This window comes from Mirounga angustirostris, unplaced genomic scaffold (assembly GCF_029215605.1).
Source record: "Mirounga angustirostris isolate CCGP_5_RB_7025 unplaced genomic scaffold, mMirAng1.0.hap1 SCAF_1, whole genome shotgun sequence".
Taxonomy (NCBI): Eukaryota; Metazoa; Chordata; class Mammalia; order Carnivora; family Phocidae; genus Mirounga; species Mirounga angustirostris.
The window spans coordinates 76412858-76429495 of NW_026991709.1; positions in this window are offsets into that span (position 1 = coordinate 76412858).

Genomic DNA, 16638 nt, shown 5'->3' on the forward strand with positions numbered 1-16638 from the left:
GACTGATCTGAGAAAAGGTATTTTCATCACTCTTTTACAATTTATATTGTAAATGTACACACCCTTTTCCAGGTACAGTTTTATGGGATTTGACAACCGCATCAGGCCCTGTGGCTCTCACTGCAATTGCAACACAGAAGGGGTCCAGCACCCTCCACAGGCTACCCTTTGTAGCCATGCCCCCCTCCCCCCAGCGCCCTGCCTAGCACGGGGTGTTTAATCACATTAGTTTGCATAATCACATTTTTTAACAAATACAAAACCGAAGCTCAGAGAATTTAAGCAACTCACTCAAGGTAAGCAGCCAGTGGGTCATTGGATTTTGCCTTTGAGCCTGGACTTCTGATTCCCTGTGAGGGTGGAAAGTGAGAGTGTGGAGCCAAGGAAAACTGTCTCATTCCCTGGGCCACCTCCCACCTCTGCAGACAGGGCCCTGTCCTTTGTCCATGTTCCATGGAGATAAGGCAAACACAGCTTCATTACCCAAGACAGAATCTGATAAAGCTCCACCTCTGATCATTCACGAGGTGCTGAGGGAAGACTGTGTTCCTACCCAATAGAATGATCTGAAAACCATTATGATGGGCAGGCCGCTTTGCAGACTGTGCTGTAAGAGATTGGTCTGTTTCCAGTTCCCTCACTCAGCTCCAAGACAGGAGGGCTCTGAGGGGAGGTCACTGTTGAACATAGAGAAATCATTTCATCTTCATCCTGCTTTTAATCAGGGTAGCAGGATATTGGTGCCACTTTTGTCGAAAGGTAATCTCTTCTCTAAATAATAATAAAACAAGTACTCGTTTGGGGCTGAAGGCAGGTAAGTGAGCGCTGATCTGCCCGGACACATACAGGAAATAGCTGTAGGCCTCCTGCATCCCACCCAGGCCCCGCCGCAGGCAGGCAGTCTGACACCCTGCCCCTGCCTTCTCCACCCTCCCCCCCCAACCACCCGCTCCGAGGACACGTCAGGAAATAATTTGCCATTGACGAGGGCACATGCCCTCCTTCAGGCTGTGTCCTGTGCTGCACCACGCCCCCCAGCTCTGCCACCCGATGCAGCTGGATCTGTTCTTGAGGGCTTTGCAGGTCCGTAACCCTGACACTTGAGGTGCAGAAGTCTCCAGAGACCCCAGACTTTGCACCCTGCATTCTCTGCTGAGGGGCTGCAGCAGAGGCAATGGGCCAGACGCAAGGCTCTCACCCAAAACCAGGAGAGCAAGTAATGAAAGAAAGTTCACAGGCTGTGAAAACCCCATTTTCTGGCCCAGTTACTAAGGAGCTGGGAGATCTTGGGAGATTGGTTCACCTTCCATATGAACATCATCTTTCTCCTCTGGGCAAGTGACTATGCAAGACTGATCTCACGGGGTTATAGAGGGGATGATACCTGTCAAGTGGCATATGGAACACACCAGGTAGGCTAGGAATAATTATAGGCATTCCCATCATTGTCATCACGGTTCCTCCACAGAGTTCGGTTTAAACAACAGTGTTTGGGTATGTTTGTAAATTAAAGACCTGAGATGTTCCCTGCCGTTTGCTGCCAATCCACAATATGATACACTATGAAGAATGCCCCAGCTAATGTCTTTATTCCTAGATGGAACTTCTGCCCTGTGAGCCTATTGATTTTCACCTTAAACTCAGTTCTACACCAAGTAGTAGATAAGAAGTTTTCTCTCTCTCTGAGCCCAGAGCCCAGGACTAAGCCAATGTTGTGGGCTAGGGCCCTTTTCTTCCACATCCTACTCTGGTTCCTCTGTCTTCCCCCCCAGAATCAAAGTTCCTTCCTAAATAGAAGGAAACTTCTAACCAAAATAAATACATGGTAAAAAAATAAAAAAAGAGAGAAGAAAGAAAGAAATCTGAAGAGATCACAGACCAGCAATGAAAAGATGAGAACCCAGAACACTTTTCTTTTCCTACCTCAGCCACTTTCCTAGTCTGGAGATGTATGTACTGAAGGTGGGTGCCATTCCTCTGACCACGGGTGGACATTGTTCCATCTCTTGCAAACTCTGCCTATTTCAGGTTGAGTTCCCTTGTCAGGATGTCTGGACATCAGAGGACAGGGTGTGAACCCCACAGAATATGGGTGTTCAAATCATGAGATGTGAGGTCATTTGAAAGCAGAAAACTACCTTTTATGCTACAGCTAACTATTAGTACATGGCTGCTTAATGTCATGATCCATTCATTGGCTATTTTCTGGATCAAAATGGTAGCCAATCCACTTGGTTCACTGTCTTTTGAGCCACATCCCCACCCCCAGCCCAGCCTTTCCCTTCTTAGACTGTGAAATTTGGGGCCAGATGGAAGGGGATATGGATCAGGTAAATAATTCATAAAACAGTCCCTTAATTCATAGGAATCCTGGCAGCATGTCTAAAGTTAAAGGTTAATTTAGCTAGGGTCTTTGCCCATTAAATGTACATGAATTTTCCATCACACCAATACTTGGAATTTAAAGCTCAGCTTTCATCTCAGGGCTTTGAGCTAGTGCTGACATTGGCTTTGAATTCTCTTACCTTCTTTGGGGGGGAAAAACTGAGGGTCAATAGAAATTTTAAGATGTAGCCAGTATCACATTGTAAATGATCAGACTACTTAATCTTTCCATTCTTAAACCACTCTTCCGGGCACCTTACAGTCTTAGTTCCTGTAACTCATTAGTGGAGGATTATAATTATCCTTTTCTTATGCTATGAACAACGATGCTAAAAATATGTAAAGTAAAAATCCTTAAAACCAACAGTAGTTATTTTTAAATGGTGGGATTATAAGTAAACTTTTTTTTTTCTTTTCATGTTTTCCAATTTTTAACACAAAAGTCCTTATTAATTTTATCCTAAAGAGATAATATTTAAACTTCATATCTCATAAGGCTGTACACAGTGGAATATAAGTCTTCTAAATAGTCAAAAGGTATAATGAGCAAGAGTGTTACTGCTTTCAGTTATTACTCCTTTTCTCTACCATTCTATAAATTCTTAGGCCTTGAGGTACTCTTTGCCTAGGGAGAAGTCCCAAGCAAGGAATCTAAGGGATTCAGTGAAGCATCCTATACTCTTCTAGCCCTTTAAAGACAAAGTCATGTAACCTGTGTGTCCTTGTACCAGTGCAGAATGTAGCCGGTAGCTCAGTCATAGATTCACCTCACCCTGTTCCATGTTCTTGAGGTTCAGGCCTGGCGGAATGAAGAGAGCTGATGGGTGAGGACACCCAGGGTGGGAAATAGAACACTGAGTCATTCCATTCTCACCACACGTTAACTGTGAGGCTTCAGCCCACCCAAGAGCCTTAGGCGAAGTCTGTTGGCCACTGTTTCCCCATCTGTGGGCCCCAATGCTGACCAATCGTCCCCTCTGGCACCTTATAAGGGAAAGCTAATTAGAAAGCTCACCTCACAAGAATGCTGCAGAAAGACCTTTCACACGGAGTAGAACCACAGTGCCCAGAGGCACTGTGACTCAGTGGTAAAGCTGATTTCCAACAGCCAGGTCTCATCTCTCCAGCCAAAAAAAAGGGGAGACCTGCAAGGCAAAGGCCAGGCAAATTCCCACGGGACGAGCCACAAAGACGGTGCATGGGAGTGGCAGGTCCTCAAAGTACTCTAGAAAGTACTAGTTACACGTATAGTGACAGGAAGAGAAAGGAGGAGATCAATCAACTTATTTATGCATTTGTTTATTTTATTAGTGTATATTGTCTGCCTCTAATGTATCAAGGGCTATGTTATTTGCTATGGGGAAAACAAAGATGAATCAGATAGCCCTAGCCCTCCGGTCTAGTTAGAGGGAAAGATAGATATTAAATATTACATGCCTTATAATTTCTAGAAATGAAAATATATACAAAAGCCTGGGAATTACAAAATCAGGAGTAGCTTTAGGCTGAGAGGGAAATCGAAAGCTTCACATGGGAGTTAAATCCCAACTGGGTCTTGAAGAATGTCTAGGAGATCACCACACAGTGGAAAGCATGCCAGAGAAACAAATGTGCCTCAGTAAATAGGAACAACTAAGACCGAGTAAATGATCCAGTTTTTGAAAATTAATATCATTTCCCAAATATTCTATAGCTCTCCACAGCCATGTCATTCTCTAAAATTGTCTTGGAAGTTTCTCTGTACCTAAAACCCACAGGAAGATTGGTCTCCCAAACTAGTCCAGTGAATTGAGAGAGAGAAAGTGACAAAAAAATAGGAGTTGGGCAATATGAGGCACCCTCAAAAACAAAACAAAACAAAACAACCCAAAACAAACAAACAAACAAAACCCAAGATCTTTCACTCAAGGCTCCAGGACGCTCTATCTTCAAGGCTGTGTCAGAAGCCTAGCCTAAGCTGGCTTTGGGTGATTCTTCCACTCCATCTGCCAACTCAATTATTTGATACAGTTTTGCACTAAGCTGGCTGGGAACAACTTAACAACCATCTGTGTGTTTGTGTGTTTTTAATGTTGTTATTCCTTGTGTTTTATCTTTTGCTTTGTTTTTGTTTTTCTTATTTCCCAACTTACCCTGGCCTTGGGTATGTAAGAAGGTGTCAACTTTCTTGTTTGGCACCTTTGGGAGACAGTTATTATGCCTGTCACTACCTTGTCTGTATTTGCTTCCACTCCATTTCTCCCCCTCTCCTGACAATAACTATCACGAGAAAAGCCGTGGTACCTTCTACTCATTCTCCATGCTTCCTTCTCCTTTTTTTCAGCTTAAAGAGATAAAAAAAAAAATAAGGGGCAGGAATAACTGCTGAGATGAAAAGGAGCCGGATAACCTGGGAGACCAAAATGCCCTCCCTTTTCACAGAGGTAGATACGAGTAGAGAGGTAGAATCATCATATTCACACACCGCTCTGAGCATGGACCCACTGCCACCCATAACTCAGCAGACGGCAGGAACTTTGAAGTCATCCTCCTAAATGACTGTTATTTTATTCCCTAGAGAAAGTAGAACCTCCTCAGGAACTTTATAAGTGTCAAAGGAGGCAGTGATCCCTTTCCAGAATATTCTTCTCCAGTATCTTGGTGCCTTCTCCAAGATCAAAACTTTGATGCATAGTCCATGGAGATAAACGTCAGCTTCAGTTCTTAGACTAAAATAGGTCCACATGCACATTTATTCATCATTTTAAATAAACAGAAAGAAAGTCTTGGCTTCCAATCCCTTTCTCTTGTCCTCAGTGGTACTACCATATCCATCTTTCTGAAAACAACACCCTGATAACATCATTCTTCTGTTTTAAAATCTCTGTTAGCTTTCTTCTGCTTTTAAGACAAAATCTAAGCTACACAGTCATGCACTTAAAGTCCCTAGACTCTCATGTAACTCTCCAACTTTATGTCTCCATATTCTCAGCCACATACCCAACCCACCCAGCCACAATAAAGGCTTGACGATCCAGTACACACGCACCTGCCTGCCTCACTGAAGACTGTGACTCACCTATTCGTTTCTGCTTGAATTGCATTTCTTTTGAATCTCCAAAAAAGAAGAGAGAACAACATAAATTGGAATTGTAACTTATGGCTCACCTTCCTTGACTCTCCCCAATCCAATGGAACAGCTTTGTCATTCCTAGGAGGCTAGTAACATTTTATCTGTATTTCTCATTTTATCTGTATTAGAATTTCTCTCTCTCTTAGTACCCTTAAATTCTTCCCCTATTAGAATAGAAGTAATTTTGGGGCAGGGACTTTTGTCTGTTTGGTTCAGTGCTATATCCCAAGCACCTAGCAAGAGATCTAGCAAGAGATGCATGCTCAGTAAGTATTGAAAGATCACCTATGTTATGCTAGACACTGCTAGTTATCTTTGTGCATACCTACCTTTTTCCATTGACTGTGTGTTCCTTGAAGGCATGAAAACCGTGGTTTATTCATCTCTGATGTACTTAGCATATAGCCCAGCACATAGTAAGAAGTCGGTAAACATTTGTTCAGTAAATGACATCTTGAATGAAGGAATATCTTTACAAACGAATAACCCCACCCAATACCTTTTTCATTCTTAAATAATTACTTTCTGTCTCTATGCTTCAGATTCCTGACAAGGTTCTTTGTTGCACTTGAATAGAAAAGCCCACAATAGACATTTGTCGTACCTTTGTTACTGCAAACACTTCTTACCAGACCTTTACTCATATTGTAAGTATTCATGTCATTGTTTACTATGGAGTTTAGATCAATGTCAGTGGTGAAATGGGGAGATTGGGAAAGAACTAAATTAAAATGAATGATTATGGAAGTAAATAAAAATCCCACACTCACTGCACAAGCTGCACTTTTTAACTGTTTTATTTGTGTGCTAGATAAATATTTCACTCATAAATTGTGCTATTTGAATACCCTGAATATCTACTGGAAAACTTGCTTTTCATTATAGAGAATTAGCTTTCAAACAAGGATTTTGTTGATTGGCCCGTTTTTACATTTACCAATACTCTGAAATTAGGGTACTTATCATATTTATAACAATTCTAAGTTATTGTGACTCATATAATAGCAAGTGATGCCCATTAGGACAGAGTCCAGGTTTATTTACTTTTAGTCCCCATTAGCTAACCCAGTTCCAGGCATAGGTACATGAGTTTTAAATGTACTAAATTATAATACGATTAATCACTCAGTTGGTCAACTGACTGAATGAACATTTATTAAGGTATTACTATCTGCCACACCGTTTGCTGCATTCTGGAATAACATAAAAACGAACATGAGACTTACTGCTCCTGAGTTGTTAATAGACTAGTGGAAAAATACATCCACACTGAGTTGCACACTGCTTGAAATAATTTCACGATACAGTTACAACTGCAGTTTCAAATCTATATATCAAAAGGTAGTTAACATTCATGAACACAGATGCAAAATTTTTCAAGACTATATTAGCAAATCAAACCATCATACTTCTATCTCTAGTTTGCTGCATCTGAGCAGGATGAATAAGATCAAAAGATTCTGAAACCAGGGAGATCTAACTGTGCCTATGCAGCAAATCTGGGGGAGAGGGAGTGATGATATAAATTAAGTTTTTTTTTTCAGGGGGATGCAGAGGAGAGAATGTGTCTGGGACATATCATGGAGGAGACCTTGTCAAAATTTGGCAACCACTTAAATTAAAAATTCATTTATAACCTGGAAAGTTGTAGGACCACTAACAGAAGAGCAGGAGGTGAAAAAAGTCAGCGTGGGAGAAGATTCAAGTTAGGCATCCTAAGGGTTGTTTTATGTTTTCATTTATTTGTTTTAGTGCTTAAGGGAATTTGAGATGTCTACTATGGAGTTTAAATTATGAGAGTAGAAAAGAAGAGAAATTAAAATACTAAGGATAGAGATTTAGAAGTTGCCTACATAAAGCACAAGGGTTGGCTGATACATTCCCAATAAAAGCTATGAAACTAAGCATCTCTAATTTAAAATTTAAAAAGTGTGGAAAGAGAAGAAAAAAAGGGTTAAAGACAAACTCTGTGTTAAGAATTACTTTCAGGGAGCAAAAAGAAGTAATGTCAGGGAAGAAGAGATTAACAGGGATGTTGGAGAATGCTGAGTGTGTCTTGGAAGCAGGAGAGGAAGAAGAAAGCCAGACACTTGGTGAAGTAAAAGGCATGCATGTGTATCTGTGAATGTGGGTTTGGGACTATTCAAGGATCATTCACTTTGACTCTATACCACCCCATATCTGGGTCCTAAACCCTCAATATTATAATCACCCAAACCCAAATATTTGAAATGATTATCTCAGATACTGGTCTGGGCATCCAGCAGCAGAATGTTTAAGAACAATTACCCTGCATCATCATCGGATGTTCGCATAGTTTTAAAATATGACTTATAAGCACTTTCATGTACATCTTCCCACGTAAATCCTAAAACAAGTCTTTCAGGTAGATCTCTTGTTCCTCATTTTCACAGGTGAGAAAATAGGAAGTCAGAAAACTTAAATTCCTAATAATAAAGAGTAAACCACAGATCTTCCGATATTATCCAATGTTCTTATTCTATATCATACTAACTTCACCTTGCACAAAAGGGACCATAGAGTTTCAAACACAGGAGGCATTCTGTTTCAGAATCGAACACACTGGGACCCCTTTAGGAGACAGGATGAAAGGATAATATTCCAAATGAAGAGAGAAAGTCCTTGGGCATCTATCTGGGTGTCTTGATAATTATATCATTTCATTTGTAACAGGTTTTTGTGTAGAAAGTGGCCCCTTCACTTTAATGTGACATTGAAGGCTCCCAACGCCTCATTGAATCAGAATTACTAGCTCCGTTTTACAGATGAGAAAAATGAGACTCAGAAACAGTATGTAAACTACTAACGGTGATATAGCTAGATTAAGACCGCATTCAACTGTAGTTCTTCACATTCCTAGTTGGAATTAAATTTTAAGAGAATATGGAAAAGAGAGCAGCCATTTTGTGGTGTTGCAACGAGAGTTAATGGTGGTGGTGATGGTGGCGGTGGTAGAGGATTGGGGGATGGTTCCAAGCTGCCAGAACAGTGAGGGGAGTGGATTGTAAAACTGATGCTCTGGTGTGGGTAAATATGGGGAAAGTTGGAGCAATGTTGCAGGTCCTAATTCTTTGAAACTATCAGAAGGCAGAGAGTGATAAATTCTCCTGCCAGGTCATTCTGGCTCGACATGCTCCCTCAGTCACATGGCACTTCTTCTTAATTTCAAGATAGGGCTGGGGATTATGTGTTGATCTCTATCAGAAACAAACCATTGCCTCCCTTAAACTTAAATGAATCTTTTATGAGATAAAGGACCTTATCTAGGCTGGTGCCTGAAAAATTTAATGGTTTTCTGAACTAATTGTACCCAGAGGCGTGAACGTTGAATAAATTAAGTGAGATAAGCTATCCTTCTCCCGGTGTTGGTAACACATTTCTTCTTTCCCCCCCATGTTCTGCTGCTGTCATCGTTCTAGAAAAGTGACTCAGTCTCACCTAAAGGGAAATGGAACTGAGCGGCTGGTAAGGCTGATGACATGGGGTTTGTGACTAAGTATTCCCAGAAATGAGGGCTGATCTCTTCCCCTGTGGCAATACACAGTATGGCCGTTGTTTTCCTGAGACTCCACTGACTTGGTTGCCAATTTCCTTAATCCAACTTCAGTCAGTACCTAAAACGATGATAAAAGACATTAAGAAAACGGCCTGTTTGGCAGCTGTGCTCTTGCCTATCATAAAACATTGCTGATTTGTGGTGAGAGCAGAGCTGATCCCAAGAATCCCATGAATTGATTTTACAGTGGTAATTTATTAATGCTTGGTAATTTCTAATGAATTTGAACCATTCAAAAAGGTAAAAATGCAAAGATTGGTCTAATGTGCTCTTCTTGAACTTGGCTGCATTTTGAAATCAAAAGCCGAGTTTCAAAAAATTACTAATGCCTGGGCATCAGAAACTGAAAGATTCCCCAGGTTCTAATATGAAGCAGAGTTTAAGAACTAATTTAACGAATACCTTTCATTGTGGGAATTGGTTTTCAAAGCTGTCACACTTCTATTATAATCTCATTGCTGTAACTCCTATGTGCACTGGTCCAGGTCGATTATTCGCTTCGTTTTCCGAATGTATCAAGGGCACACATCTAGTCAGCAGCCAATATCCTCATTCTAAGTCTACACCTTTTTCTATTTAATAGCTAATGCTCTCCTGGGGGAGAATGATGGACAAGAGTTAGATAGCGGTGTTCATACTTAAAAGGACACGATTATATGAAAGTTACTCTTTGTGGGGGAATACTCAAACTCTGAAGACTTTTTACTGTTTTGTCAAACATTCCATATTCAAAAAAAAAATCTAGCAGAGAATTGTTTCTAATGAGTGCCTGTGTTAAATCCATCTGGAGATCTCGTTAAAGTGTAGATTCAAGGGTGCCTGGGTGGCTCAGTCGGTTAAGCAGCTGCCTTCAGCTCAGGTCATGATCCCAGGGTCCTGGGATTTAGCCCCGCATTGGGCTCCCTGCTCAGCAGTGAGTCGGCTCCTCCCTTTCCCTCTGTGATCTCTCTTGCTCTCACTCTCTCAAATAAATAAATCAAAATCTTAAAAAATGTAGATTTTAAACCCAAATGCAAGAGAATCTGATATGGTCAATCAGAGATGGTACATTTGAATCTGCATTTTAAAGTTCTTTACAGTGATTCTTACATCCACTGAAGCTAGAGAAACATTGCACAGTGAAATTTTCAAACAGAGCTGCCCATTGTCCCAATGGCAATCTAGTGGCTTCTTGCACTGGAATTTAGAATAAGTTTTAGCAATCCATTAAAGTTTTTCTAGCAATTCTGTTGTAAAGCAAGAACCTAGAACACTCCTCAAAATCTGACAGTTGAGGCATTAGAAATATTCCCCTAGAATTTCGATATGTCTGAGGATCAGACAGACAAATCTGGTAAAAAACAGAACTGCAGCAAAACCAAAATAAGTCTTCATATTGATATATAAGTACTGGTTATACATAGTCAAGAAATACTTTATGTTTCTTATGCAAAACTACTAATGATGTTTTTTATTTATTACAGAACAGTACCATGGCAGATCACAAGATATAGTGAAAAAAACATTGATTGAATTTATTGTCAGAGGAATTGAGCCATGTTTCCACCATTAATTATCCATATGATTTTGGGCAAGTCACTTAACTTCTCTGATCTCAGTATTTTCATTTCTAAAATGGGATTAATTCCTTCCACTCCAATGTAACAAGGTTATTGTAAATTTCAAATGATATACTCAGTAGAAAGGGTGTTTTAAACTAATTAATTCTGTACAATTATTTCTGTGCAAATATGATTATTTTATACTAGACACAGTGGAGTCTTCTTTGGTGGCCTTGGAGAATTAGAGATTTGCTTGTCAGTGGGTTTCTTTCCTTCTGACTTTCTTTCTGACTTCCTTCTCTCCTTCCTTCCTTCCTTTCTTCCTTCCTTCCTTCCTTCCTCCCTCCCTCCCTTTCTTCTTCCTCTCCTCCTCCTTCTTCTTCCCTTCTTCTTCCTCTTCTTTTTTTCTATAGAGATGGATGTGTAAATCTTGAGAGAAAATTCCTTTGATAACATTTATCAATATGGTGGAATCTGGAAAACTGTTAGCTATATTTTTATCCTGGAACCAACATGATATATTTTATTATAGTTAGTCCTAATTTGTTTACTAACATATAATGAAATATGTAATCACTTAACAGTCATGTTTTCAAAGACTGCTTACAGATATGCTCAAGGTGATTAATGGGGAAAAAAGCAGCATATAAGTTGTATATATAGTATTATATTGAAATATATCAATATTATTGATATTATAAGCTACATGAAATACACATTGACAAATATTTTTAAGCACCTATTATACATAATAGTGAAATTCCGCCCCCCCCAGTCTTTGCTTGTAAACGTAACTGTTGGATGAAAAATATTCTATTATATAGTAATACTGCGATTTGACCAATCTCTCTTTAGTGACTATTTTGATTGCTAGCATTTGTTGTTGCTATTATTTTAGAGTAAGATCTGAAGAAAAATCCTTATATCTCGGAGGACCTTCTCTGGGTTCTTTGAGCCTACACCTCACATTAAGCAATTAGCAATGCTATAAAATTAGTGTGTGTGTGTGTGTGTGTGTGTTTGATATTGCTTGATATTATGAAATTACAAAGTTATTTTAGTTAATGGACTGTGTATATCTATCAGCAATCTAAGATGGTGGAAAGAAAAGCATTAGTTAAAATGTAAGCCACTACGTTGAGATAGTGCCTAGAATCTAAAGAAGAGAGACAAAGTGATCACAAGAGCATGTAGAGAGAAAAGGACCCTAATGTTAACAGAGAAAACCCAACTGGTAAAATATGGAGCCTAGCTTCTGGTTGGCACTTGTCACATCAGTGCTTTACTGAACTGAATGGACAAAAACTTTGATCAAGTTACTCTGAGCTACTTCTACTTTCACAGAAGACGGTCTTCTTTGAAACTCTTCGAGAAGTATAGATATTTTTGTTGTAGTTTCCCATCTGACTATGAGCTGCGAGTCTCCCTCGACCAGTTTTGTCACCCATTGGGAACTTTGTCAGTTTAAAGACAGGTAAAGGAATTGTTGTACACCTTTCCTTTCTCTTTGTGGGAGGAGGAGGGAATAATTGAGTACCTAAATAACTGAGTCTCTCCTAAATAATTCTGGAAGTAAGTTGTGTTCTCTAAAGGGAAAGTAAAGGAACTTTAATTACCACAGTTTTAAAGTTCAGGTTCAATATATGGTTCTATGAATAAAAACAAATTATTCAGTGAACTTTCTTACACATAAATATTTACCTATATCTATGATAAGATTCTCTAGTAGATTCTAGGATGTGAAAATTCTCGGTCAAAGGGTATGATCATTTTAAATCTCCTTGAATATGTTGCTCTGCTGATTTCCAGAACAATTACACCAGTTTATATTCCCACTGAAGTGAATAAAGTCCTCAGTTGGCCTTAAAACAAAACCAAACAAAAAACCCCCACAAAACAACAAAACAAAACAAAACAAAAAAACAATTTTCTTCCAATCTTTTATAACCAGTACAGTTTTGTCAGTTTCTCCTTTACCATAAAGTTATCTTCTATTTCCACTGGATGCCCTTCATCAAATTAAGGAAATTGTTTTCTATTGCTAATATGAAAAGAGTTATTTATGAATAGGTGTGGGATTTGTCGAATGTTCTCTCTGCATCTGTTTAAATGATAATCTTTTCTCATTTATTCTGTGTATAATATGAATTGCATTGACTAAATGTCTAATCTTCAACCAATCTTGCATTCCTGGGAAAACCCCTTTTACTGTTATTTTCCTAGCATTCTAAGATGAAAACTTAAATCATGATGTACAGCTTTTCTTCTTTTCTAGTATATGCCTGTAAAGCCAAAAGTTTTTCTTTTATGTCAGTTTTAGCTGCATAATACAAATTTTAATATGCCACATTTTTGCATGCCATTAAAGTATTTTGTAATTTACATCATGACTTATTCATTTAGTCCATGAGTTATGTGAGGACACCAATTGATAAGGAAACATTTGAAATTTTTACTTTTTTTTTTTTTTTGGTTAGAATACTATGTAGTATATTATTCTAGTGAACATACTCTATATTATTTTAATACTTTGAAATATTAAGATCAAGTTTGTTAATAATATTGTTCAAAACTTCTCTATTTGTACTGACTTTTGTGTGCTTATTCTACCAATTATTGAGGGAAAGTTTTAAATCTTTCACATTAACAATAATTTATAGTTTGTAGTCTACTGCTATTGGATATAGACAAATGTATAATTGTTAACAAATTTTATTTCTCATTATTTCTAACAATGCTTTTTGCCATAAAGCCTGCTTTGTCTGATAGTCATAGAAAAGGAGTAGGTAAATTTTGGTTAATATTTGCATACTATATCTTTTTCCACTCTTTTATTTTTAACCTCTCTACATGTTTATATTTAAGGTGTGACTCATAAATTGAATGTGCATTTTTATTTTTATCAGATCTGAAATATGTAGTCTGTTTACAGACAATTTATCACTGATATTTTTAAGTTTAAATCTACCATCTTGCTATTTTTTTGTTTGCCCCATCTGTTCTTTTTTTCTCTTTAGTTGTCTTCTTTTTGGTTTATCATTTTTAAAGTTATCATTCCATTTTCCCATCTATTAACTTATGAGTTATACATTATTTTTCTCTTATTTTACTGCTTACCTTAGGAATTACAACATGAACTTTTGAATTATTAGTGCCTACTCAAAATTTGTATTTTGTCCATTTCTAGAAAATGTGAGAAACTGAGGACACTTAAATTCAATTTTCCCCATTCAACCTTTTTTAATATTACTGTCAAATATTTTGATATATTTTAAACCCTGCCTTATGTCACCAGTATTGTTTTATATTATTGGTATTCATTTCATTATTCTCTCCTATTTACATTTCTGTCTGGGATAATTTCCTTTTTGCATTTTAGTTTAGGATTGTTTCCTTCTGCCCAAAGGACACCTGTTAGTATATCTTTTAGTGCATATAAGATATATGCTGCCAAAGAATATTTGTACTATTTATTTGAAATTTTCTCTATTTTTAATGTACTTTTGCAAGATATTTTTGTTTGGTATAAAATTTTAGATTGTGAGTTTTGTTTTTAGTACTTTTACAATCCCATTCTCTTATCTTCTGGGTTTCATCATTTGCTTTACAGAGCTACCTTATCAGTTTTTTACATATTTGAAAGAAATGTGTCTATTTTTCTGGATGCTCTTAAAATTTTCTTTTTGATTTTTGTTTGTTTGTTTTTTAGTAGTTTTCCTCTGATGTGTCTGAGGGTGTGTGTTTGTGTTGTGTACTTATCCTAACTGAGAAACATAGAGCCTTTTGAATTTGTGGATAATTTCTTTTGTCAGTTTTGGAAAATACTTTTTTTAAAATGTGATTCACCTGTTGGTAAATTTTTTATAGTGTTTTTCCCCTCTCCTCATTATTTTATCATATTCTTGGCCTAACTAGTAATTTTGAATTCATAGTTTGACATTGTATATTAAAATTATTGCATCTCTGTATATTTTTTTCTTCTGACTGGTATTTATTTTCTTTTAGCTCATAGATAGATGCTAGGTAGATCATCTCAATTCTGTAAGGGATTGTGATAACTTGAGGCTCAGTTTCAACCTTTGTAAGGACTGGGTTATTTCCAGTTTCCCCCGACTCCTAAGCAAGTCACGTGAGTAATGTAATCTTTAGTTCTCCTTTTCCAGTTGGTCACCAGGAAGTTCATGTTCAGTTTAATGCTCAAGTATAATAACTATATTGATTTGCTCTGTATTTTTTTTTAATTTATTTATTTGACAGAGAGATAGCATAAGTAGGCAGAGTGGCAGGCAGAGGGAGAGGGAGAAGCAGGCCTCCCGCTGAGCAGGGAGCCCGATGCGGGGCTCGATCCCAGGAGCCTGGGATCATGACTTGAGCCGAAAGCAGTCACTTAACTGACTGAGCCACCCAGGCGCCCCGATTTGCTGTGTATTTTGTCCTTCATTCTTATAAACAAATATTTCTTGTATTTTTTATTTAGTTCTCTTATTGTACCTTTATCTATTAATGTAAAGATTCTCAAATACTTTTTAGAATTCATTCACTCATCATTTAGTATCACCTGTCTACACTACTGAGGGCATAAACTGGGCTTTAGGTAGGCCCATACATATGAATTCCACAGTTTCTGATTTAAAGGGGCTTGCAATCTAATGGCAGGAAAATAACAGATGAGTGGAATGTGTGAGTGTAGAAAGACTAGCTAACAGTACATAAGCCATGTGCCATAGGAAAGAAGACAAAGGAATAACGCAGTTTGCCTAGAATGATGATGGAGAACATGAGGGTGGCATTTGAGTAAGCATGAGAAGAATGAGTTGGATTACCATGAGAGGGGGCATTACTAAGGTAACAACATGACTAGGTAGAAGAGAAAAATCTGGTATTTTGAGAGAAGAGTCTGGTAAAGGATGGAATAAATAATGTGGGAGATACTGTTAATGGGAGTCAGCGGGGATGGGTAAGGCTGATTTAAACACTGGTTTCTGGGATTCTTAAGGCAGTGATTCTATTGCTTGAAAAAGGACCAAGTGTTATTCTTTGGTGATCTTAAGATTTGTGCTAGTTCTTTAATTACCTCCCAAGAGCTATGTTCACTAAATCAAAAACAAGAAACAATTGGTGCCTCCGGGGCACCAAGAGTAACCAAGGGAAAGAGAAACACACCTGCCTTTTTGGTCACCAATACTAATATTTTACTTTCTTGGGTTTGAATATTAAGCTAAGCCACGAGTTGGAACAGAATGCAACCCGCTGTAGGGTGATGATTCAACTGACTGTTAGACTTGCAAAACTGAATGTGGGTGGTTTTGTTGTGTAATCTTTTGCCTTAATCTTTCTGCCTTTAATGAAGTGCTTTGACTGTCTCTTTATGTGTATGCCTGTTAGATGTAGGACATGCACGGAGTTTCTTAATGGAACCTCAATCAAATTTAAAGTCATGATTGAAAAATTGCTTGCCTTAGGTTAAAAAAATGTCCTCCTTAGTTATAGGAGAAAATAAAATAAAAAAAAGAAAGAGAGGAAAGAAAATACTAATAATCAAAGCCAAGCTAAGCCATTGGTATGAGTTTATCTGGGAATTTTAAGTCCAGAGAATCAAATAATTTGGTCAAATTTACTTCTCACTGCAAGTGAGTTCAGATCTGGAATTTAATGCACAGAGCTAGTGCTCACCTGCAGTGTTCGAGGGAAATTTGAGATCTGAAGGGGCAAACTTGATCAAACAGTAATTAAACCACAGGCCGAATATTTTGTTTGACATTTTGAAAAACAAGGAAAACCAAACATTTTCCCAAGCTGAACGCTGTCATTTCAACTGTTTCTTAAGATGTCAGTCAATAGTCCTTCAACAAACATTTATTGAGCATCTACTATATGCCAGGCTCTCTGCTTGCCTTCACAGACAGGGATGACCAAAGACTGGCACAATTCCTGATCTTTCAGAGTTGAGAGTCTAGTGAGGATCATCAGATGGTTGTCAAACAAGTACACATATGAAAGAATAATTCCAAATATGAGGAAAT